Genomic DNA, 26,324 nt, shown 5'->3' with positions numbered 1-26,324 from the left:
ACAGATCCCAAACTCAACTCAAATGATAATATTGGACCAAAATAGATAGCAATCACATGAACATGTATAAAATTCATACAAAAGAGTATAAAAGGATCGGGTCTTAACCTGAGTCGCTATATTGTGAGTCATGCTTTGGAGTTTCCATTACATTAGGCAATGCCAAAATTGAAGGCAATGTGGTTCATTGATGCATATGAGAGGAGAGTGGATATGAATGCCAAGTTGCTTGAGTTTGCCAAATTGGATTTCAACATGTTACAAGGAATTCACCAAGATGACCTCAAACATACATCAAGGTAAATAATCACTTCCATGAAATGGAACTAACCTGTAGGAAAAATGCTATTCTACTAGGATATTTATACATAATGATGTGGCAGTTTCATTTATATAATTACCAAACTGAAAAAGTTTATTCTAGCTTGGTTTGAAAAATTTTAACGACTTCAAAATGTATTTAAATTTGACTTGTTTATCTTTCAAACTCATGTCAAGCGAGGTTTAATTGAGCCAATAACAAGTTGAGTTCAACTAACTTGATTATTTTATTTTTAAGGGCACATACTTCTCAAATTAAGTAGTAAGTTGCTTAAGTTTGATTTGAGAACTTAATGAGTTTCGAAATGTATTCAAACTTGGATTGTTTAAATAAGAACCCGATCTTGAACAAATTTTTAATGAATCCAACACGAGTCAAGTTCAAATAGCTTTATTCATTTAACAACCCTATACATAATTCTCAACCAAAATGTGTGAGATTGGCATTTTTAAAATGAAAAATGATTGGTAACTTGAATTTGAGTTTGTCCAAAAACCCGAATTTGTGCTTTCCGGTTGACCACCCAGACGACCGGTAAAACATTTGTCTACCGCAGTTGTCACCATTGTCGACCGCGACTTTGACCTTCGTGCCAGTTGACCGGCAAACTAAAATTTGGATGATTTTGGACAAATTCAAATTCAAATTACCAATCAGTGCTCTTTTAAAATAGAAGTCACGCTTGCAATGGTAAAATCTAAACTTGTCACCTTTTTATTTTTAATTTTCTGTTGGTATATTATTTTATCTTTCATGATATTTTATATAATAATTAATAGGTGGTGGGAATAGGATGGAGGCAAAAGTTGCCCTTTGTTAGGGACAAGGTGATGGATAATTATTTATGGTCTTGGGAGATGCTTTTGACCCTAAGTTCCAACATTATAGGAGCATGGAAACAAGGATCAATATATTGGCAACATGTGTTGACGATGTTTATGATGCATATGGTACCTTGGATGGACTCTAACTTTTCACCAATGCCATTGACAGGTTGGTACTAGTAGCAAGGAACTACCTTTGCACTAGCCACATGCTTCTTAATTTGCTCTTAGCTAAGATTTTAAGTTTTAAAAAGTTTTAAAATATATAAATCAATTATAGAAGTAGACATAATCTTTTTATATGAGATGGGTTTGTTTATGAGCTTTACATTTATATGAGATGATTGTATTCTATTTTGTGTAATTAATTTTTGTGTAAATAAAAGAACTATTTAAGTTTTTAACACAAAATTTTGAAATACACTTTTGCATCTCAGATGGGATGTCAATGTAGCTAAATAACTTCTGAACTATTTAATTTTTAAAATATCTAAAAACACATAAATTGATAATAGAATCAGACACAACCCTCTAATGTGAGATGGATTCCACCTTTTTATGAGCTTTATATGAGAGGGTAATATTAAGTTCTATAATTATTTTTTGTTTAAATAGAAAAACTAATTAAATTTTTAACAAAAAATTTTAAAAATACTTTTGTGCCTCAGAAGGGATGCCAATGCAGCAGAACAACTTCCGAACTACATGAAGGTATGCTTCCTTAGTTTAATTAATTCCATTAATGAAATGGCTTATTGCACTCTTAGGTCATGTTTGATTCACAAAACTAATAGTGAAGTATTAATAATCCTATTAAATTAGTGTGATATTTACTATCCAATTGGATCAATATCCATTGGATTAATAATCTCACTCCTACCCCATTACTAATAATCCTACAAATTTGTTGGATTAATTATCCACTGGATTAATAATTCCAAACCAAAATGTTAAAACAAACATAAGATAATTGGGCCCACGGATTAATAATCCCAATCTCATGCTCTAATCCACCCAATCAAATATGCTCTTAACGAACATGGTGTCCACATCCTCCCGTACATTAAAAAAAAGGTATTCATACCCATTTTATATTTAAGCAAACTACCTTATAATTATTTTGGTCACATTCAAACAGATTGTGTATATTAGCTTACTTAAACTATGCTCAATTTTATACTATTTAAAAAAAACAAAACAAAAAAAAAATGAGAGAAAGACAGTGAAAAAGGGCCCAATTTAATTTTTTCATTAGTCTATAAAGTTGACCTTTTGTGTCATTTGGTTCATATAGTTCTAATTATAGCAATTCTACCTTCGAATTTTTTAAATCATGTCAATATAGTCTGATTGATAATGTCTCTTGGGAAAATATATTGAAATCAAGGGTTAAAATAGTTCATTCACTCTACTATAAATGATTGAGGGGTTTGTTGTCCAACTTAAAATAGGGGTAAATTACACTTAGTACGCCTTCACTTTTACCAAAATCTCACTTTAATTACTTTACTTTTAACAGTCAATCCCCAACACTTTAACTCAAGTTGCAATCTTACCCTTCCATTCATTTCTCGATAACAAAGTTGACGAAATTTGTCATTTAAAATATATGTGACATTTTTGTTGTTTCGTTAGCATCCTTACACTTTTATTAAATTCTCACTTTAGTCCTCACACTTTTAGCAAAATCTCACTTTAGTCCCTTCATTTTCCATTTCCATTAGCTTTATTAACAGTATGTGGGCGGAAAGATGAAATTAGATATTGATTTAAAGTATAAAGCATTAACTGTTACAACTGAAAGTGAAAAGACCAAAGTGAGATTTGGTGAAAATGCAAAAGTGCTTTTCACGCCCTCAAAATAAAGACATTAAACCCATCAAATAAGACATTCATTGACATATGAAATAACCACCTTCTTCTATTCATCAGAGTTTCATTACAAAAGTATTACATGTTAACAACAAAAGCAAAATGCCCTATGGGCTTACAGCTTTCCAAGTTAACACTTGGTTACAACAAAAGAGTGCTAACTCATCTACACATTAAGCCCTTGGCTTGAATATACATGTAATACATCAAAAAGAAACTAAAACAACAACAATCTGCTCGCCTCTAGCCTCCCAAGCTATGACCTTGGAGGTGGCATGCTACCTGCACCTGAAAATGATATTCCCATATAGGGTGAGCCACAGCCCAGTAGAAATACACTAAACCAGCCATGAACAATGACTAAAAGATTAGCAATTGATAGATGGCCAACACTGATACATCCACATAAATCACATTTTATGCCATCCGACTTATAAGTCCAAGTTACTTTTCATTTTCCCTTTTTCAACAGATAAGCATATTAGCTCTGTCATCATCTCAACAGATATGTATAAAAACTATATCCCAAATTCACAGATAAGCATATAAGTTATATCCACATTCTCAACAGATATGTATAACAACAATATCCCACATTCACAGATAAGCATATAAGCTATATCTATACTTCACAAAGATAAGCATATTAGCTCTATCTTCACTTCTCTAGACAAGCATATGAGCTGTATCTACGGAGTTCATCCCCTATCTTCTCCCAATTCTATCCGGTTTAGAGGTACATCCTCCATCTTCCCCTAAACCGCGGAGTACATCCCCCATCTCCTCCTCTACACATAACGTATACAAACACATTGGTTCTATATACCATCATTCAATGCATACAGTTAATGTATTCTATCAACCGTCAAATTCCATGACACATTCCATTGATTAGTTCCCGTTTGCCTAATCATCATGCATTGTCTACAACAATCACGACTATCCTCCACTGATAGCCCAAAGCAATTATTTCTAAACAGGAAATAAATGCACAAATGGATATTCATTCAACATTTCAATTCGGTGAGTGATGAATAATTCAACTACACCCTTTTTCCCATACATTCCCAATCTTAACATTTCCATTTCATAACCTCTTTTCTCACGATTAATTAACCCAATTAATCAAACAATGTAATTAGGTCATTTTCCATAATTAACATTTCAACCCCTAAGGTCCCATTTTCATTAATGATTCAACATCTATACCATTTCTCTATGCCAAACATGCATCTAGATTTATTACGAATAAAACCCCAACTTTTGTAAAATTACACAACAGCCCCAAACTTTCACAAAATTACCAAACCAACCCCAACATCTCAAAATACCAAAATTTAAAGACAAAATCCATAGAGAGGAGTAGGATATCCCTACCTCAAATTCGGAGCCCCAATGGAGAAGATGATAAAACCCAACGTGCTCCAAATTCCGAAATTTTCAGATTAAAATCTAGCCCTCAACGATCAACAACTTTTTTGTAAAGGCCAAAGATGAGCAAATCACTCCTACTAGATCAAAACCTAGAGAGAAGGTAGAGTTCTAGAGTGAGAGGCTCAACAATGGTGTTTTTGGAAAAGTAGGACAGAGAAGAGAAAGTGAAAAAGTGATTTGAAAAGTCAAAACTCGGAACTTAAACCCAGTCGCCCCGCTCGAGCGTCAAACACCCCGCTCGAGCGTCACTCACAGACTCCCGCTCGAGCGTCAACAATCCCGCTCAAGCGGCGGATACACACTCCTAGAACTTTTACAGAACCAGGTCTCCGCTCGAGCTTCTAACTCCCCGCTTGAGCGTCACTCACACAACCCCGCTTGAGTGGCCAACTCCACGCTCGAGCGTCCAACACTGCACAAGAAATACTGGATGGGTGCAATTCCCGCTCGAGCGCCAAAACCCCCGCTCGAGCGGACAGGTCAAAATCTGGGCAACTAGTTTTGGTTTCTAAACTCAACCAACCTGTAACAAACCTGCCCAACACATCCTATAACTCAAATATGAAGTAAAAAGGATGTAAACAAGATAATAATCAACTACCAACATCTACGGACACATGTCCGGATCATTGTACAACATGGGTAAATCCGGGATCGCTATAACCTCCCCCCTTAAAGAATTTCGTCCCCGAAATTAAGCACAAGTTTTCAAAAACAAGTTTTCCTCCATTTTAAACAATGTTACACTTTAACATTCATCAATTCGACCCATTACCGGTCATTCCATCCGTTTAACAAGAGACATTTCACAATATGTAAACAACATATGTACTTTCAACATGCATCAACATTACGCATTTCCTTTCCAATTTCAACAAGATATTCAACAGATATAATGTTACATTCAACTTCCATATGAGGCAAGTTCCAAAACATACTTCTAATAAACCAAAACATTGTCAATGTTTCACAACTTAAGACATATATAAAAGCTCTTAAGTTCAAAATCTAAATACAAGGTTACATATCAACAAACAAGTCCGGATATTTCTCACGGACTTCCAACTCACGTTCCCAAGTGGCTTCCTCCACTCCGTGATGTTTTCACAAGACTTTCACCAAAGGAATGGTCTTGCCACGCAGGACCTGATCCCGCCTATCCAAGACCCGAACCGGTCTCTCCTCATACGAGGCATCCTCATTTACCTCTAACTCAGTCCAATCCAATACATGTGATGGATCTGGCTCATACTTCCGAAGCATACTCACATGAAACACGTCATGAACTCCGGACAACTGCGGCGGTAAAGCTAACCGATAAGCAACCTCGCCAATCCTCTCAAGGATCTCAAAAGGACCAATAAATCGAGGGGATAACTTCCCACTCTTCCCAAACCTCATCAAACCTCGCCTAGGTGATATCTTCAGAAAGACATGATCACCTACCTCAAAAGCCAAAGGCCTCCTCCTACGGTCAGCATAAGATTTCTAACGACTCTGGGCTGTAACAAGCCTCCTACGGATAAGCTCAACTTTCTCCGTCGTCTCCCTAACCAACTCCGGACCCAACAAAGGTGCATCATCCACCTTGGCCCAACACACTGGAGACCTACACGGTCGGCCATACAAGGCCTCAAACAGTGCCATACCGATGCTAGACTGAAAGCTGTTGTTGTAGGCAAACTCTACCAAGGGTAAGTGCCTCTCCCACGTCCCACTGAAGTCCAGGACACAACCCCGAAGCATATCCTCGAGGATCTGAATAGTACGCTCGGACTGCCCGTCAGTCTGAGGATGGTAAGCCGTACTAAAGGTCAACTTAGTGCCCAAGGCACTCTGTAAACTCTGCCACAGCCTGGCGGTAAAACGAGGATCTCTATCTGAGACGATCGTCACTGGGACCCCGTGCAATCTCACTATGTCCCGAATATACAAGTCGACAAGATGATCTACCGAATCTCTCACGCCCATAGGAATGAAATGCGCCGACTTAGTCAACCGGTCTACGACCACCCAAATAGCATCACTACCCCGCTGAGTCCTCGGAAGACCTATGACGAAGTCCATAGTGACATGCTCCCACTTCCACTCGGCAATAGGCAAGGGTTGCAACAAACCCGCTGGCCTCTGATGCTCGGCCTTCACTTGCTGGCAAGTAAGGCACTTCGATACGAAAACAGCCACATCTCTCTTCATACCCCGCCACCAAAACTGGCGACCCAAATCCTGATACATCTTAGTACCTCCCGGATGCACCGCAAGGCGCGAATGATGGAACTCTCGGAGTACTTCCTCTCGGCAAGACTCCGGCACAAACAAACGGTCTCGGTATCTCACACTCAGGTCGGGATACACCGTCAAACCCTTCTCAACTTTCCCACTGGAGATCTTCTCTCGGGTGGATTCTACCTCAAGGTCACCTCTCTGTGCCTCTAACACTCGTGTCACAAGTGTAGGCTGCGCAACAACAGAAAACAAGGCCGCAACCTCAACAGATTCACCCAGTAGCAAATCAAACTCGCCAAGTGCACCCAACATCTCCCATTCCCGGATGGCTATACAAGCTACATCACTAATGGATTTCCTACTAAGGGCATCGGCCACAACATTGGCCTTTCCCGGATGATAATGCAATTCAAAATCATAATCCTCAATGAACTCCATCCATCTCCTCTGCCTCAGATTCAAGTCTTTCTGTGTAAACAGATGCTTCAAACTCTTGTGGTCCGAGAACACATCGAACTTCTCACCATAAAGGTAGTGCCTCCAGATTTTCAAGGCAAAGATCACAGCCGCTAATTCCAGGTCGTGTGTAGGATAATTTTTCTCGTGTATTTTCAACTGACGTGAGCCATAAGCTACCACTCTCCCCTCTTGCATCAACTCACAACCCAAACCCTCTCGTGAGGCATCACAATAAACCGCATAACCCAACCCTCTCTCCGGAATAATCAACACCGGAGCGGTGGTCAATCTAACTTTCAGCTCTTGGAATGACTTTTCACAAGTCTCACTCCACACAAACTTGACTCCCTTCCGAGTCAGTCTAGTCAACGGTGATGCTAACCTGGAGAAATCTTTCACAAACCGGCGGTAATACCCAGCTAATCCCAGAAAACTGCGGATCTCAAACACACTCTTAGGCTGTGCCCAATCTTGCACTACCTCTACCTTGGATGTATCAACAGACACTCCTTCCCCGGATACCACGTGGCCTAAGAACTTGACTTCCCTCAGCCAGAACTCACACTTCCCAAACTTGGCATACAGCCTATGGGCTCTAAGCAATTGAAGCACCACTCTCAAGTGTTCCTCATGCTCCTCCTCAGAAGGCGAATAGATAAGAATGTTGTCCACGAAAACGACTACAAATCGATCCAAGAATTCCCGGAAGATCCGGTTCATCAAGTCCATAAAGACTGCCGATGCATTGGTAAGCCCAAATGGCATCACTAGAAACTCATAGTGGCCATACCGCGTACAGAATGCCGTCTTCGGAATATCCTCCTCCCTGACCCTCAACTAGTGGTAACCCGATCTCAAGTCTATTTTAGAGAAACAATGGGAATCCTTCAACTGGTCAAACAAATCATCTATACGGGGCATAGGGTACTTATTCTTAACCGTAGCCCGATTCAACTTCCGGTAGTCAATACACAACCTCAAGGCACCATCTTTCTTTTTAGCAAAGAGGGTCGGTGCTCCCCACGGTGAAGCACTAGGGCGAACAAAACCCTTATCTAGCAATTCCTGGAGCTGAACTTTCAACTCAACCAACTCTGCTGGAGCAAAACGGTAAGGTGCCATAGAAATCGGCGCCGTGCCGGGCACTAGATCAATAGAGGACTCTATCTCTCGGTGAGGTGGCAAACTAACAAGATCTTCGGGAAAGACATCCGAATACTCACAAACCACCCTTGGCAATACAAGCTGGGTCTCACCACTCTTACCTCTCTCAAAGCTAGCAAGTAGACCACTAAGCTCACTTCGCCCTCGCGAATCATACCCCGGTGGTAAAACACTACCAACCCGGTCTCCCAAGAAATGGAACCACTCCCCGCTCAAGGTACATAACGTGACCCTCTGGCGGTAGCAATCGATAACAGCCCGGTATGACGATAGCCAGTCCATACCCAAAATAACATCAAAACCCTTCATGGGCATGACAACAAACGGAAAAGGAAGCCTATGGTCGGCGACCTCTATATCACAACCTCTAACACCCTGTTTCAGGATCAACTCACCACCAATAGGTGACACTACACAAATAGGAGATGCTAACTGTGCTAACTCCAATCCCAAAACAGATGCAAATCCAGCAGATACAAAAGAATGAGATGCACCCGTCTCAATCAACACACTAGCAACCGAGTTGCAAAACAGAAAAGTACCTCTCACTACTGATGGAGCCGGCACTAAATCCTGCGCGGTAACAGCATACACGCGTCCCGTAGGCCCCTGGTCTACCTGCTCACCTCTAGGAGCATACGACTGTTGCACTGACTGGGACGACGAAGCCCCCGGATTGGCCCTCGAGGCCTGCACAGACTGAGCTGGCTGAAATCCCTGCGTCTGTCTAGAACCAGACGCTCCTGAAGTGGCACTCAACTGCGGGCAAAACCTCTTTAGGTGCCCAGGCTGTCCACACTGATAACAAGACAAGGGCTGCCCCCTGCCCAAACTCTGACTCTGCGGCCTAGCTGAAGAAGAAACAGCTCTCTGACCTCCACCCTTCTGCGGGCAAACTGAAACCTTATGACCCAGCTGGCCACACTTGTAACAAGCAAACTCCCCCTGATTGCCTCTCCCCGGTCCTGCACTCGGCACTGGAAAGGTCGATCTAGAAACTGCACCCTGAGGCTGTTGAGGGTTATAACCCCTCTGTCTCCTGCCATCACCCTGGCCATCTTGGCCCCTCTTGGAGCCCCTCTGCTCTTCCTCCTCTTCCTGCATCATAATTTCCATATGAGCAGCGGCATCTACCAGGTGTCTATACTCTCGGATGTAAGACCCACCAACTCTCAACTTGAGGTCCCGCCTCAACTTCCGCTCAAACTCATAGCAACGGCGTTCCTCAGACGCCACCAGCTCAAGTGCAAACCTGGACAGACTGGTAAAAGTAGCCTCAAACTCGGCCACTGACAAGCCCTGCTGTTTAAGCTGGCTAAACTGGTCCCTCAGCTTCTCCCTAGCTGCTGCAGACAAAAACCTCTCCTGAAAGGCATTCACAAACGCCTCCCAAGTACCACCAACACGAGCCTTCTCGTACTTCCACCATTGACCCGCATCTCCCTTCAGCTGGAAGGATGCCAAGGTCACTTTCAGTGCTCCGTCCTCGATGCCAAGCATCTCGAACGTCTTACTCATCTGCTCTAGCCACTCATCAGCCTTCAGTGGCTCCTTCGGATCCCCGATAAACTCATCCGGATTAGACCGGAAAAACTCCCTCTTCAAGAAAGAAGGCCCTGCCTCAGCTGCCTGATTCCCAGCTCTAAGAATACCCAAAGCTCCTGCTATCTCTCTGGCCAAGGCACCCATGGCCTGTTGACCCGCTGGCTCGGCCACATTGGCCTAGCCAACTCTCTCCTGCACTGCCGGAACCTCCTCCGGTAACGGTACTTCCTGCCTCGCAGGCCTACCACGCCTAGCACCTCTTCCTCGTCCTGACATCCTAACAAAGGTAGTACAGAACGTTAGCACATTCACAAATGTGTCAAAAATAAACACTTAATGCATGGACAACTGTAATTCACTCCACGTAAGCGCATAAACACATAAGCACTTACGAATTTCATCTCCGGATAATGATAATCCCGAGGCGTTACTAGAGTTCCGGTTAGAAACAGCATTGATCAAGTGCTTTTCCAACAAGACTCCCAGAAACCCAAGGATCCAATCAATATCCTAGAAATTAAATCCCATACCCACATAGTCACATAAGCATGTTATCAATTAAGCGCATAGCATATGATACTACATCTAAGTCTCTATCTAGCGAGACAAACCCATTGTGATACTAATCACTTCCCACGTACCCAAAGTATTCGAACCCGGTACGCTCTGATACCAAGTTGTCACGCCCTCAAAATAAAGACATTAAACCCATCAAATAAGACATTCATTGACATATGAAATAACCACCTTCTTCTATTCATCAGAGTTTCATTACAAAAGTATTACATGTTAACAACAAAAGCAAAATGCCTTATGGGCTTACAGCTTTCCAAGTTAACACTTGGTTACAACAAAATAGTGCTAACTCATCTACACATTAAGCCCTTGGCTTGAATATACATGTAATACATCAAAAAGAAACTAAAACAACAACAATCTGCTCGCCTCTAGCCTCCCAAGCTATGACCTTGGAGGTGGCATGCTACCTGCACCTGAAAATGATGTTCCCATATAGGGTGAGCCACAGCCCAGTAGAAATACACTAAACCAGCCATGAACAATGACTAAAAGATTAGCAATTGATAGATGGCCAACACTGATACATCCACATAAATCACATTTTATGCCATCCTACTTATAAGTCCAAGTTACTTTTCATTTTCCCTTTTTCAATAGATAAGCATATTAGCTCTATCATCATCTCAACAGATATGTATAAAAACTATATCCCAAATTCACAGAAAAGCATATAAGTTATATCCACATTCTCAACAGATATGTATAACAACAATATCCCACATTCACAGATAAGCATATAAGCTATATCTATACTTCACAAAGATAAGCATATTAGCTCTATCTTCACTTCTCTAGACAAGCATATGAGCTGTATCTACGGAGTTCATCCCCTATCTTCTCCCAATTCTATCCGGTTTAGAGGTACATCCCCCATCTTCCCCTAAACCGCGGAGTACATCCCCCATCTCCTCCTCTACACATAACGTATACAAACACATTGGTTCTATATACCATCATTCAATGCATACAGTTAATGTATTCTATCAACCGTCAAATTCCATGACACATTCCATTGATTAGTTTCCGTTTGCCTAATCATCATGCATTGTCTACAACAATCACGACTATCCTCCACTGATAGCCCAAAGCAATTATTTCTAAACAGGAAATAAATGCACAAATGGATATTCATTCAACATTTCAATTTGGTGAGTGATGAATAATTCAACTACACCCTTTTTCCCATACATTCCCAATCTTAACATTTCCATTTCATAACCTCTTTTCTCACGATTAATTAACCCAATTAATCAAACAATGTAATTAGGTCATTTTCCATAATTAACATTTCAACCACTAAGGTCCCATTTTCATTAATGATTCAACATCTATACCATTTCTCTATGCCAAACATGCATCTAGGTTTATTACGAATAAAACCCTAACTTTTGTAAAATTACACAAGAGCCCCAAACTTTCACAAAATTACCAAACCAACCCCAACATCTCAAAATACCAAAATTTAAAGACAAAATCCATAGAGAGGAGTAGGATATCCCTACCTCAAATTCGGAGCCCCAAGGGAGAAGATGATAAAACCCAACGTGCTCCAAATCCCGAAATTTTCAGATTAAAATCTAGCCCTCAACGATCAACAACTTTTTTGTAAAGGCCAAAGATGAGCAAATCACTCCTACTAGATCAAAACCTAGAGAGAAGGTAGAGTTCTAGAGTGAGAGGCTCAATAATGGTGTTTTTGGAAAAGTAGGAGAGAGAAGAGAAAGTGAAAAAGTTATTTGAAAAGTCAAAACTCGAAACTTAAACCCAGTCGCCCCGCTCGAGCGTCACTCACAGACTCCCGCTCGAGCGTCAACAATCCCGCTCGAGCGGCGGATACACACTCCCAGAACTTTTACAGAACCAGGTCTCCGCTCGAGCTTCTAACTCCCCGCTCGAGCGTCACTCACACAACCCCGCTCAAGCGGCCAACTCCACGCTCGATTGTCCAACACTGCACAAGAAATACTGGATGGGTGCAATTCCCGCTCGATCGCCGAAACCCCCGCTCGAGCGGACAGGTCAAAATCTGGGCAACTAGTTTTGGTTTCTAAACTCAACCAACCTATAACAAACCTGCCCAACACATCCTATAACTCAAATATGAAGTAAAAAGGATGTAAACAAGATAATAATCAACTACCAACATCTACGGACACATGTCCAGATCACTGTACAACAAGGGTAAATCCGGGATCGCTATAGTGCTAATTGTAATTTACCCTTAAAATAGTCTATTCCTTTTTGAATGTGCCATTTTACCATTTATTTCTATCTAGGATAAATTACACCATTAGTCTCCGTTGTTTAAGCGAAGTGTCATTTTAGTCCCTACACTTTCAATTTTGTTGCAATATAGTCCCTTTCTACTTTGATTCCTCTAATTTTACACATGGTTAATTTTTGTTCCAAATTCTAATAGTAAGTGACAGAGAGACCATATTGCAATACAATTAAAGTGTAGGGGTTAAATTGTTTAAATTGAAACTACAAAGACCAAAGTGAGATTTCGCTCAAACTAGAGGGACCAATAGTGTAACTGACTATTCTATCTAACGTCTTAATTGATGTTATCAATAGGACTAAATCAACACAACGTAAAAAATTAAATGACAAATTTGATATAATTTAAACTATAATAATTAAATTTAACCCATGTTTTTCAAATGTTGCAGTGGCAAGATTTATGCCAATATTACATGAAGGAGGCAAGATGGTCTTACAATGGATTCATGCCAACACTTCAGGAGTACCTCAACCATGCATGGACTTCATCCTCTGTTACAACATTACTAACCGATGTTTATTTTCTTAGTTCAAATGCCATAACCAAGGAGTTGGAACGCTTAGAGAAGTACCATGACATAATTAAGTGGTCATCAATGGTTGACTTGCAGATGATTTGGGAACATCATGGGTGTGTAAGCTAATTTCATTGGACTTGCAGCGCCCCAAAAATTTATAACATCATTTAATACATCAACTAACGCTCATTATAAGAAAAGAAGTAATTCTCCAACCTTTACATTACTAGATCTTCAAAGTTTGAACAAAAATAGATCCACATGTGAATTATACATTCATTAATATCAAATACATGAATCTATAGCATGTAAAGCATCAAATTCAAAAATAAATAAATGCCCTCAAGGGCTTACAAATTCCAAGGTTTAAGCCCGGTTACACAAAAATGGTCTCTCGGGCCCATACAATTATAGCCCTCAGCTAGAAAAAATACATCACAACAAAAGAGGAGCCATATGCTCTCAACAATCATATCCACGCCCTAATTCGGCAGAATTGCCACATCCTTTCTTTCACCAAAACCCCATAGGGTGAGCATAAAGCCCAGTAGAGAATTCTTAACAAAGTATATACATTTTACCAAATCGCATTTACATCATTTGAAAACTATCATGCTCCATGATAACTTGAAATCTCAACAATTCAAAATTTATTAATTTATTTCAAGGGGTGGTAAATACGACTCAGGTATTCCCTAGGTTGGTGTCTGCAAGTAGGCATAACTAGCACTACCAAATCCCCACTTCACCGGTAGCTAATCGGAAGGCACGTGGTACGTCCTCTGCGCATGTTCTCGGTCTTTCACCCCAGACACTCAGGCCAACTTAATCAATTTTATCTACACCTCCTATCCAGACTTACCAACGTATTTACCCCAAGACATTTCAATAAATCTCATTTCACAATATTTCTTTCTCAATGCAAAGTTTCAAATCCCAATTCAATATTTATAGCATGCAAGGTATTGAAGTGCCAATGCAACAATTATCCATGCAATACAATAATCAACCATGCAATCTAATGATTATCCATGCGATGCAACATCCTACCATTTACCAAACTTCGACACAAATGCACCATTTGTGATCACAATTTTCCACTTCCATTTCCAATGTATTTCAACATATATCACATATGAATTTTATATCTGTTAGGTTTTATTCTTGGCAACCCCGTTTGACAAAACTCCTTTCAGTTGTATTTGTTTTCGCACCTTTTATTTCAGTGAGGCTTTGAGTTTATTAGATGCAAATCCAACCCGAATCGTGCCTTTGTCAATTTCCATGGATCAAAACCGAGGTTGTAACAGGATCTAGTTTTCCAGATTTTCCAATTTTGGTCATCCCGCTCAAGCGGGGAAAGTGACGCTCGAGCGGGGATTGCAAGCTCACAGCATCTCTGTTTCGCCTGAAAAAGTACTGGATGGGGTGATTCTCCACTCGAGCGTGGAAACGTCCGCTCGAGCGTGAAGCCTATATGAATCACACAATTTTGAAGCCTCCGCTCGAGCGGGAATTACCACGCTCGAGCAAACCGCGCGAACACAGATTCGTGGATTTCTATAAGGAATTGGTTTTATTCCAAAACTAGGATTACTTTGGTTTTCTATAAGTAGTTGGTTTTCTTCCAAAAACTTGGATAAGTCCACCAGATCTTCTTTTTGGATTCTAAGGTTTATATCTGGGGATATTTTGCTAGTTTTCTTTGATGTTTTTTATTGAGTATTCAACTCATGGTTTAAGAAGCATACATCAAAGGTTTTGTTTGTTGATTCTACACAAAAGAGAGAGTTGTTCTTCGGTGGATTCTGAATAATTCGAGCCTGAAGCTTTGGTGGATTCCAGAGTGGCTCATCGTTAAGACAATTTCGAGGTGAAGACGGGGTTAGAAGAGACACATAGAGGTTGGTTCAATTCGGGCGTGGATTCGCTAGGTAATTGAGTATACCTGTGTAATTCCTTTATATCTTCTTAGTGGATTGTTTTGTGGCTGTTGCCCATGGTTTTTTTTATCACAATTGGAGGTGTCCAATTGTGGTTTTTCCACGTAAAATCGTTGTATCGATTTGTCTTGATTGTTTGATTGGGATTGTTATATATTGCTTTAAATTGATACGTAATCACAAATCAACATCTAAGGGATTTCTAGATTTTTCATTTGGTATCAGAGCAGGTCGTTCTATTTTTTTTAAAAAAAATATCTTTTAGAACGAGATCTTGTTTGATTTGTGATAATGGATTCAATTCGTGAGGGAAATTCTATGGTTCGACCACCCCTACTTGACGGATCCAATTATTCTTTTTGGAAAGCTCGGATGAGATCGTTTTTGAAATCAATAGATGAAAAAGTTTGGCAATCTGTCATGAATGGGTGGACCGAACCAACAATTACCATTGATAGAGTAACTTTCCCCAAACCAATTGAAAAGTGGGACACAATTGATTACCAAAATAGTAGCTGGAATAGTAAAGCTATCAATTCTCTCTTTTGCGCTGTCACACCTGAAGAGTTTCGTCGAATTTGCAATTGTGAAGTCGCAAAAGAGGCTTGGGATATCCTACAAACTATTCATGAGGGCACTCCTTCTGTTAAATGCTCAAAACTTCAAAAGCTCACGTCTAGTTTCGAAAACCTTTCAATGAAAGATAGTGAGACCTTTGATGAATTTTATGTGAAGTTGATTGACATTGTAAATTCCAGCTTCAATTTAGGTGAAAAAATACCAGAATCCAAAGTTGTGGGAAAAATTTTGAGATCCTTGCCCGATTGGTTCCAACCAAAAGTTACGGCTATTGAGGAGGCTCAAGATGTTGACAACCTCAAGCTGGATCAGTTGGTTGGAAATCTCCAAACTTATGAGGCACATAGGAATTTCAAAAAGAAACAAAAAGATATTGCTTTTAGTAGTGCTCATAGAGTTGGAGAGGATTCTGATGAGGATTGTGAGATAGATTCCAAGATTACGGCTGCTTTTGTTAAACAATTTAAAAAATCTTTTTTGAAAAAGAATCCTAAACTTTTGGAATCTACTCATACCCATAGATCTAAAGGCAAAGATAAACTCAAAATTAATTCTATAGCCAAGAAGGAGAAAGGAAAGATACAAGGGACACTACAACAAAAATAGTCTTTAGAGACGAAAACTAATGACGAAATTTTTTTTTGTCACGATATAGGTATCTTTTAATGACGAAAATCATATTTCGTCTCCAAATTTACCATTTTTGGAGAAAAAAATAAAATATCGTCACCAATCTAAATCATAATAAAAAAATTAGGTGACGAAATTATTTTTCGTCATTATTTATAATTTTTTTTGTCACCAAATAATTTCCCGCTAATATTTTCGGAGGGTGTCAAAATTTTGAGACTTTTAGTGACGAAAAAATTAGTCACCAATTATAAAATTATTAATGACGAATATATTTTTGTCACCAATAATTTTTAATATTTTAATATCATTTAGTGACAAAACGATTTTTGTGGCCAATATTTATATCTTTGGTGAAGAAATAATTTTGTCACCAATAAATAATTTAGTTACTAAATATTTAGGGGGGAAAAAATGTTTTCGCGCCTCAAACACACAATAATTTATCGGTTCAAACCTATTTCACACACACACACACACACACACACACACACACACACACACACACGCCGCTGCTCACTCTCCTCATCGATTCAGACACAGATTCATCGTCGATCGGCTCACTCTGCTCACCGACGTCACCCTCTCCTCACCGCCGCTGATCTGTTAGCTTCTCCTCTCCTCACCGCCCCTCGCTGCTGTGCCGATCTAGCCTCTCCTTCCCTTGCCGATCTCATCTCCTCTTCTCACCGCCGCTGATCTGTTAGTCTCTCTCTCTCTCTCGTTGATCTTTTCTTTCGATGCTCTCTCTTTCTCTCTTTTCTTTTGCTACTCTGTGTTCTGTATACATTATATTGTTATACATATAATATATATATATATATATATATATCCTGCTCTATTTTATTTATAATTAAATTCTTAATATAATTAGATTCTGAATATGAACCTTGTAATTTGATTAAGATATGAACCTTGTAATTTGATATTTTATAAAAAAACAAATTTCTTCTTGGACAATATGAACCTTGTAATTTGATTAAGATACTGTGAAAGTAAATTAAAGTATTGTTTCTGGAGGGGAAAGATTTAGGTTTAATTTCTCCATCCTAATTCTTTCTTTAGTTACTTTTTTGTATACTTTCTGATTGTAATTCGAATCAGAGTTTTGGTAATGACTGAACATTTAAGATTTGTATGATTATGAACCACATGAGAAGAAAAAGACCTTTGCTGTTCAAGTAGTTATTTGAATTGCATGAAATATGATGCATTCCATTTAGCCCAATATTGAAGTTATTGACACAGTCATGATTTTCTTTTTTATTATAAATTGGGATGTAAGATTTTGAGATTAAGTAATTATCTTTTTAGTAATAAAATTCAGAGAAATATATAAAATATTATTCTTGTTTTCTTTGTGTTTTTCGTTCATTTCATACGCATCTCTACATCAGTTATAGAGTGCCTAATTTGTCATGAATTGCATTTGAAACTTAGGGATATAAGAGGCTAAGTGGAAAATAGTACAAGCTTGGATCATATAATCCCAAGGAGATGGATGGACACCAATATATATAGATATAGATATAGATATAGAAACAGACATATCAAAGGGGGTTGGGGAACAAGATTGTGTTTTTTTTTTTTTATTGAAGAAACATACTGTGAATTATTAATTGAGCCCAGTTTTGTTGTGCAACATAGCCAATCAGATTTGATATTGTAATGCTGAGTTCTTTGGAGTTTTCAGAACCTCATTGACATCACAAAAATTCAAATTTTTATTTATTGCATATTCCTCCATTTTCTTGACAACAATTCAACTAGGAAATTTAGTTTCGTAATAATAATACTTTTGAACTTTGTAGAATCATTCATCATTTTCTTTTTCAAATTTATGAGTCCCACATATCTAATCATGTTTTGTTGCCCTAATTCAAAACTTCTTTACAATTTATGAGGCCCACATATGAACCTTGTAACAAATCCTATTCTGTGTTCATATTGAATATTTTATTTATAATTAGATTCTGAATATAACTCAATAGTTGATTTGTTGTTCAGATTGTTGAATATAACTCAATATATATATAATATACATCATGTGCCATTATTTTATTTTTTTTAATGATTTGTTGAATATAACTCAATAGTTGAATATAACTCAATGCATATATAATATACATCATGTGACATTATTATTTTTTTTTAATGATTTGTTGAATATAACTCAATGTATACACACAGATTCAAGTGCCATTATTTTTTTTTAATGATTTGTTGAATATAACTCAATAGTTGAATATAACTCAATGTATACACACAGATTCATGTGCCATTATTTCTTTTTTTAATGATTTGTTGAATATAACTCAATAGTTAAATATAACTCAATGTATACACATAGATTCATGTGCCATTATTTTTTATTTTTAATGATTTGTTGAATATAACTCAATGTATAATATACATCATGTGCCATTATTTTTTTTTTTAACGATTTGTTGTATCCTATCTTTCTTCAATGTAAGTACCTTCCTTCAAATAGAAATTTAATCTGTAATTTTGTATCCTATCTTTCCCTCTTTTAAAAATTAATTTTTGGCCTTTTCTTTGCAGAAGAGACATAAGCTTGAATCACACTATTAGATCCTTCTATAGCGATCTTATTTCTTTACTGGTAAATCTTTCCATATGAAGAAGTAAGTATTGTAATGGTTCCAGTTGAGATAATAGTAGGTGCTTATATGATATGGATAATAAATTTCGATTATTCTATTTCTGTGAAGCATTACTATGCAATTATAGTTTACTCTATGGAAAATGACACTAGTAAACAAATGCCTCATTTGAATCTTATCTTTTAAGTTTTTACCACTCGGCTAATTCCTTAGAGTAACTGAAGGTAGACTTATGTGATGATAAACAAAATGTTGTGGTTTGCCCTGCTCATCACTCATGCCTGCTCTCGTGTTTCGATTTCTTGTGTTTTGTTCATTTATGGCCCACAATCTAACTTATTTATGTTTTCTTATGCCTTGAAAACAATGAAAGAAAGTCCCATGTCACATGGTAAAAAAATAATGTGCAATATATAACCATGAGGGTTTTCTCACCTCAAATAGATAGCTTTTGGGGTTGAGTTCTATCTAAGACAATGTAGCATGGTATTAGAGCTAAAATACTGCGGGATGGGTTGGATGCTTTGGCAAGCCATATGCCATTGCCAATTCCACCATACCATCTTTGTTTAAAGAAGGTTTTATTTCTTTTTGTTCTTCTTTTATGGAATTTATTGTGCATTTTAGCAAAGTGAAAACTAGCGAGGTTGCACCAAATTTGCCTTTAGAAGCTATTAAACACTTCCTATTAAATTTCTACGACATTTGATGTTTTTCATCGTTGTCATCGTTGTTTATGTGTGAAAAATTGTTTGACAGGGTGTAGAACAAAATCTAGACAAAAATTGCACAGGTTCTCTTTATTATCCAAAACAAGTACGATTTCTAATGTGCTTCTTTTTGTTCCTTGACTCAACTTAAAAACACAACTTTGCTTGGCATGGTTTTGACATGATTTTTTTGGCAGTGTTTCTGTCCGCAGTATGCGTTAAAAGACATCAAGACACCATTTTTCATCTTAAACTCAGCATATGATGTGTACCAAGTAAGATAAATTAAAGTCCTATGACATATTTTTTTTCAGTGCTTCTGAGGTAATAGTGAAAAATGAGTATTACTTTCTTATCACAGTTCCATCACATATTGGTGCCACCTTCTGCTGATTTGAGTGGGCATTGGAATCATTGTAGGCTTAATCCAGCGGCATGTAATACAAACCAGACAAATATCTTGCAAGGTTATTTTTTGTCCTTACATTCTTAAATTTCAATTGCTTTCGATATTCTTTTCTAATATTTCTTTTTTCTTTTCATTTTTATTTTTAATGATGATTATCTTCAATTTAGAGAGCATACCTCTCATATTAAATATAAAACTTTCATAAATTTTGCATGTAATTTTTAATATGTGTTATCCTTTATGATAGACATGTTTATTAAAATTTCTATTCTTCAGGGTTCCGGAAAAATATGCTTGCAGCTTTGAGTTTATTTTTTAAATACTCAAAAAGAGGAGGGATGTTCATAAACTCATGTTTTGCGCATTGCCAAAGTGAGTCACAAGATACATGGCTAACATCAGACTCCCCTAGAGTGCACAATAAGGTTTACAAACTAGCCCCTTTCCTTGGTGGATATGATAGCTTTAATAAGTTGCTGTCATTTTCTAGTTGTGCTTTTCTCCTCTTTTGTATTTGTCCATTTATGAAGCACCAATGACAAGTAAATACACTTATGAAATGAATGCTCAGCTCTCAAAGTCTGATCTAAAGTTACATATCCAAAAAAAATTGTAAAACTAGATTGGTATGCGTCATAGTCATGTCAAATATTCTACAACCCATGCATAGAATGATTCAATCCTATGTGTGTACAAATTTAATTAGAAATCATAATCTATGACTGATATAATGTAATAAGTTGACAAAGCATGCCATGGTGTGGTGTTATAGTTCATGACTGAATATTACTTGTTCTATTAGCATAGAATATCTAAGGTTGCCATTTTAGTGATGTGATTAGTCCCTACAAAAATTTATGCACCATTGACTATTATTAATATCATTGATTTCATCTATAATAATAAGTTTTAAATCTAATGAAGTTTTCATAGTGAGTAACAACCAGTCAATTTCTTACAGACCATTGCAGAAGCAGTAGGCGATTGGTACTTTGGAAGAAGGGTGACCAAGGAAATTGACTGCATATCCTTGTGATTCTACCTGCCATAACTTGATAGGCTGAAACCGTAAGGTTCAGTTCAGGTATTACCTTTTGATAAATGATTCAAGCTTGCTAATGATTCTCAAAAATACATTTGGAGTGCATGGACCTTGATTTTATTCATCTAATGCACAATTTTTTGAGTATATTTAAGGTCTGATCAAGGATTTAATTATTAGGTGAAAAATATGAGCAGTTCTTTTTGCGAGAATTGCTCTCTTCTCTTTCTTACAAAAAGGATACAGAGTATTTACAGATAATTGATGAGAATCATGTTAGTATATAATGGTATATACCATTTGTACATTTAATCAAACATAGTTCTTCTTGAGAGAATTGCTAAGTCCAAAAATGCACTTTTCCGCACTTTTCCACAATTAATCTTGAAAATAGGTATTCGGGGGTCAAAATCGTGCAACAGCCACGAGACGACCCGGGGAACACCTCAAACACCTCGGGACGGACCAATGTGAGTTGTGGAAACTTACGGAACTAGCATGAGACTCCTGGTTTGAAAACTAAGTCCAAAAATGTACTTTTCCACACTTAAGCTTGAAAATAAGCCTTCGGGGGCCAAAATTGTGCAACAGCCACGAGACGGCCCGAGAAACACCTCAAACACCTCGGGACGGACCAATGTGAGTTGTGGAAACTTACGGAACTAGCACGGGACTCCCGGTTTGAAAACTAAGTCCAAATATACACTTTTTCACACTTAAGCTTGAAAATAGGCCTTCGGGAGCCAAAATCGTGTAAAAGCCATGAGACGGCCCGGGAAACACCTCAAACACCTCGGGAGGGACCAATGTGAGTTGTGGAAACTAACGGAACTAGCACAGGACTCCCGGTTTGAAAACTAAGTCCAAAAATGTACTTTTTCACACTTAAGCTTGAAAATAGGCCTTCGGGGGCCAAAATCGTGCAACAGCTACGAGACGGCCTGGGGAACACTTCAAACACCTCGGGACGGACCAATGTGAGTTGTGGAAACTTACGGAACTAGCACAGGACTCCCAGTTTGAAAACTAAGTAAAAAAATGCACTTTTCCACACTTAAGCTTTAAAATAGGCCTTCGGAGGCCAAAATCGTGCAACAACCACGAGATGGCCCGGGAAACACCTCAAACACCTCGGGATGGACCAATGTGAGTTGTGAAAACTTACGGAACTAGCACGGGACTCCCGGTTTGAAAATTAAGTCCAAAAATGCATTTTTCCACACTTAAGCTTGAAAATAGGTCTTCGGGGGTCAAAATCGTACAGCAGCCATGAGATGGCTCGGGGAACACATCAAACACTTCGGGACGGACCAATGTGAGTTGTAGAAACTTACGGAACTAGCACGGGACTCCCTGTTTGAAAACTAAGTCCAAATATGCACTTTTTCACACTTAAGCTTGAAAATAGGCCTTCGGGGGCCAAAATCGTGCAACAGCCATGAGACGGTCTGGGGAACACCTCAAACACCTCGGGACGAACCAATGTGAGTTGTGGAAACTAACGGAACTAGCACGGAATTCCCGATTTGAAAACTAAGTATAAAAATGTACTTTTTTACACTTAAGCTTGAAAATAAGCCTTCGGGGGCGAAAATCGTGCAATAGCCACGAGACGGCCCGGGAAACACCTCAAACACCTCGGGATGGACCAATGTGAGTTGTGGAAACTTACGGAATTAGCACGGGACTCCCGGTTTGAAAATTAAGTCCAAAAATGCACTTTTCCACACTTAAGCTTGAAAATAGGTCTTCGGGGGTCAAAATCGTGCAACAGCCACGAGATGGCTCGGGAAACACCTCAAACACTTTGGGACGGACCAATGTGAGTTGTGGAAACTTACGGAACTAGCACGGGACTCCCGGTTTGAAAACTAAGTCCAAATATACACTTTTTCACACTTAAGCTTGAAAATAGGCCTTCGGGGACCAAAATCGTGCAACAGTCACGAGATGGCCCGGGAAACACCTCAAACACCTCGGGACGGACCAATGTGAGTTGTGGAAACTAACGGAACTAGCACGGGATTCCCGATTTGAAAACTAAGTATAAAAATGTACTTTTTTACACTTAAGCTTGAAAATAAGCCTTCGGGAGCCAAAATCATGCAATAGCACGAGACGGCCCGGGAAACACCTCAAACACCTCGGGATGGACCAATGTGAATTGTGGAAACTTACGAAACTAGCACAGGACTCCCAGTTTGAAAACTAAGTCTAAAAATACAAATTTTCACACTTAAGCTTGAAAATAGGCCTTCGGGGCCAAAATCATGCAACAGCCACAAGATGGCCCGGGAAACACCTCAAACACCTCGGGATTGACCAACGTGAGTTGTGAAAACTTACGGAACTAACACAGGACTCTCGGTTTGAAAACTAAGTCCAAAAATGCATGTTAAATTGTATATGTTATGGATAAGATAATAATTGTCTAACTGACATTTTTTTTTTTTTTTGTGTTTCATTTTTGCAGATTCGAGATTTGATATGGACATGTTTGGTAATTTGGAGGGCCGATGGTAGCTCATTTTGTGTTTTTGTTCATTTTACCTTACATGTATTTTGGTTGTGTTGTAAATAAATATTTTTGTTAGTATTACGGGGCATGTTTGGTAATCCGCCCTTGATATTTTATTTTTGTTGATATTAGTAGACATGTTTTTTTGTTGGATATTAGGAGATGTGTTTGGTAATCTGCATACGGTTGATATTATATTTTTGTGGATATTAGTAGACGTTTTTTGTGGATATTAGGAGACATGTTTATAATCTGCATGTAGTTCATATTATATTTTTGTGGATAGTGCTAAAATTCGATTGTGATGTTTATGAAAATGAACAGATTTTTGTATTGATTTGTAATAGATATTTTATTGAACAGGTTATTGAAATGCACAGGGAATTGTTACTGAAAAGAAAAAATTTCGGAAGAAAATAGTATTCTCATTTTCAAAATTTTTAATTTTTATTAGTGACGAAATAAAAAATGTCGCTATTAGTTTTCAAAAAATACGACAAATAATTTTGTCACTAATGATGTAGTATGAAACAAATAATTTCGTCACATTTGCTGAATATTTCGTCGCTAAATTGAAAATTTGGTGACAAAATATTTTGTCATTAAATAATTTTCTTTTTTGCTCATTTTAGTGACGAATTTTTTTGTCACCTTAATCCATATCATTGGTGAGGAAAACTCTCGTCACTAAACTATATTTGGTGACGAAATATTTCGTCGCAAAAAACAATTAAAATAAAATATTATTTAGTTTTGGTGACGAAATTGGTGTTTTAGAGGGCGAAAAATTCAACATTTGAAGACGAAACATTTTGTTGCCAAAAATGAAAAATAGGTGACGAAACTATTTTTCGTCACCAGGTACTTTTTGTGACGACGTATAAGCCACGAACGTGGTGACAAATTTTTTTCGTCACAGATCACTTTAGTGACGAAATTTTGATGTTTGGAGACAAAATCAATCTGTCGCCAAAGACTTTTTTTGTTGTAGTGGGAACTCTAAAAGAGTTCAATGCTATGAATGCCAAGGATTTGGCCACTTTGCTTCAGAATGCCCCACTCGTTTGAAGAAGAAAAAAGCCCTCTCCATCACTTGGGATGATGAGTCAGAATCTAATGAAGATGAAAATGACAACGAAGATCAAGGCAAAGAGGGACATAAACAATTCCTTGCTTTCATGGCGGCTTCTGAAACTGAAGGACAAACAGAGTATCCGAAGAGGTCGGTTGAGAATGCCACTGATGATGAATCCTCGGAAAGTGATGATGAAGAGCTTGAGCAAGCTTATGAAAAGTTATATAAGGAATCTCTTAAGTTATCCAAATTAAATGACAAACTCAGTATGAAACTCACAGCATGCGAAAGTGAGAATGTCAAATTAAAGAAAGAGATTTCTAAGGCTAGGAATGATGCCCTTAAGATTTCTAATGATCGACAAGCTCTTTGTGCAAAACTCTTGACTTGTGAGACAGAGAGGAATGAGCTACAGCAAATCAATGCAACATATGAAGAAAAAATTGAAACTCTCAAGATGTCTCAACTTGCCTTGGAAGAACTAATCATCAAGAAAGAGGAAGAACTCAAGTGTGCTATGGCTACCACTGGTCTTTGGAACAAAGAATCAAAGACTTTGGACAATATCATTGGGTCTCAACAAATTTGGTTTGACAAGAGTGGCATTGGGTTTGGTGGTAAGAAAGAGCAAAATAGAGTGCTCCCACATCTCATGATACAAGAACTCAAGGAAAGGGGGAACAAAAAATTCAACATAAGGAGGGACTTCTCAAACTTCCTAGAGTTGGTAAGGTAAAAGAAAAGAAGGTACACCCTATTTTTATTTGTCATCATTGTGGTATGCATGGTCATATTCGCCCTTATTGTTATAAGATGTATGGGAGAGTGTCTCATATAGATGGAAGAAATTTCAACATCTCATGGGGTGGGAGACACTTCATTGGTCGCAAGGAGGCTAAGGGTCATAATAAACCTTGTTATTTTGATATGCTTGAGACCAAATAGGGAGCAAGTTTGCATTTGCCTAGACCTAGGAATAGGAAGTTGGAAACCACATCGAGATGGGTTCCCATTGAAGGGAAAGGGAACCGTAACGTCAAGACACCACCCAAGAACTGCAATTCTCACAATTTTGTTCATACTAAAGCAGTTTGGGTGAGAAAACTTGACTTGTGTTAATTTGTTTATTTGTTTTAGGTTTTGGGTTTCTGTGTGTTTTTTTTGTCATTAAATGTGTGATTGTTCATTTTTTTTTGTCTTGCTTTGTTTAGAAAATAAAATAAAATAAAATAAAATAAATCAAAAAGATTTTCTTAGTATGGTTTTGCAAGCTTGAAATTTTTGAGTGGTCCTTGGTGCATATTGGAATTGATGAGAATATCCATTACATGTTAATATGTGTGTACTTTCTATGGTCATTACTCATTTTGGAGTGTGTGTTTTTTGATTAGTATGTCTCATTCTGTACACACTCTTGGATTAGCAAATTTTGGAGTCTTCCGCCTTAGTGATTATTTTTTCTCTATGGACTTCTGTCATTGATCTTTTGCGTTTCTAGAGGAATTGACCTATGCTAGCATATCATGGGTGATGTTGAGTCTCTTAACCACCTTCTATCTTTTTGCATC

The 26,324-nt window shown here is 38.1% G+C and overlaps 1 pseudogene across 1 annotated transcript; it reads left to right on the top strand.

Moving 5' to 3' along the window:
- The first annotated feature begins 159 nt into the window (after window positions 1-159).
- LOC145803611 (pectin acetylesterase 9-like) lies at window positions 160-21,343 on the top strand (annotated as a pseudogene). Its single transcript, XR_014345538.1, has 10 exons — window positions 160-299; window positions 1,815-1,857; window positions 13,098-13,343; window positions 17,031-17,080; window positions 18,941-19,001; window positions 19,762-19,818; window positions 19,910-19,987; window positions 20,074-20,179; window positions 20,398-20,546; window positions 21,083-21,343. The product of XR_014345538.1 is annotated as a pectin acetylesterase 9-like (transcript).
- Window positions 21,344-26,324: the final 4,981 nt, after the last annotated feature.

Source organism: Camellia sinensis, chromosome 12 (assembly GCF_055761805.1).
Source record: "Camellia sinensis isolate YWXY chromosome 12, ASM5576180v1, whole genome shotgun sequence".
Classification (NCBI taxonomy): domain Eukaryota; kingdom Viridiplantae; phylum Streptophyta; class Magnoliopsida; order Ericales; family Theaceae; genus Camellia; species Camellia sinensis.
The sequence above is the reverse complement of the archived record's forward strand: the minus strand, read 5'-3'. Positions and strand labels throughout refer to the sequence as shown.